The following is a 1,519-nucleotide window of genomic DNA, read 5'->3' on the forward strand; positions in this document are numbered from 1 at the left end:
GGTTCTCCAGCTTGTAAACAGCAGGTTGTAGGACCTCCCAGCCTCCATAATCACATGAGTCAATTCCTGGAATAAGACTCCTCTTATCTCTGTATCCCTCTATCCCCGACTGGTTCTGTTTCTCTGGAGAACCCTGACTAATGCACAGTCCTAATGCTCACACTGAGCCAAAAGCTGCCTTCCCAACCCTCCGATCCACGGGCGATTGTTTTGCCTTTTTAACCACCACAAATTTATTTCCTCCTCACTGAGACACCTTTCCTAATAATTAATGACAGATATCAGCCATAGGATGTGATTCTTCATTTCTGTGCCTATTGCTGGATCAGGAAACCGACTCTTCTAGAAACTCAACAAGTCATTTTAAAGTTACCACACCAAGAATTGCAGGATCTTTGACTAGAACTGTAGGCTTTATGAACCAGGCCTTCTTTGTCCAACGAGTAACAACAAAGCTCACTTGGTTGCATTGCAGGGGGGAAAAACCCACCCAGACACTTTCAAAGGAAAACTGGAGAGTAGGAGAGGCAGAACATCTCACAGACTCCCCAACACAACAGGCTACCCATTCATTCACTCGGCGATGGCTGACGGAGAGCCTGCGTTCTCTAGGGGAGAGAAAGGTAAAGCTGGACACGCTCCATTAGAGGGGCTCGGGGATGATAGTGAGAAGGTCACTTGTAAGCTGAAGCCTGTTTTAATGAAGCTGGTCCCTGAATTTGGAGACTGAACTATCTGGGAAGTGCCGGTCTGATGCAATGTGCCCTACAGGCATTTAGCAAAGTCCAGATGGGAGTACTTGCTAGCAGAGCCCAGCTCTCAAAAAAATGTGCTTTTTCTTCTTGCACATTGGTCTTTCATCCTGGTAGAGGATCCTCCTGGATCAGACAGTGTGGCCGACGTTGGGCAGGGTGATGGTTGCTTATTGAGCTCAGGCTGAACGATGGTCTTCAGCCTGGTAATCTGCATATCCCTTTGTAATAATTGCTCTGTCTGTGTGCATTTCCCTGGGAGCTACAGGATGCTTTTTAACTTATCATCCTCATCAATGTAGAGGACTAAAAAAAAAAATGCCTGGAAAAGGCAAATATCATTGATCATCATTGTACTCACTGTTCATAGCAGCTGTCTTTCTCCAGTCAGCTGGGTGCCATGTGTACCTCAAGGCACATTTTGTTCTGAGTCTCTTGCATTTCAAATTATGAGGATTTACTGTTCAATTTAGCCAACTATGGAAATAAACAATAACACTAATGCACCAGGCCTCTGGAAACTTCCCTTAGAAGCAAAGGCTAGGGTGTGAAGACAACTGATGGCTGATCAACCAGCATGTGCTAGAAGCAATGGATAACCCCAACAAGATGAACCCACTTACTCCAGGCGAGGATGCCTTAAGAAACCCCAAGAGAATTTTTAAAAATCCTCTTGTGCGTGGCTGTTTCTGGGTCTTCTCTTAGCAGTGGAGATTTCTATGCAAGAGGAATAACAGCTTTAATTATTGCCATAATTTGTAATTTCC

This window comes from Vulpes lagopus, chromosome 8 (assembly GCF_018345385.1).
Source record: "Vulpes lagopus strain Blue_001 chromosome 8, ASM1834538v1, whole genome shotgun sequence".
NCBI lineage: Eukaryota > Metazoa > Chordata > Mammalia > Carnivora > Canidae > Vulpes > Vulpes lagopus.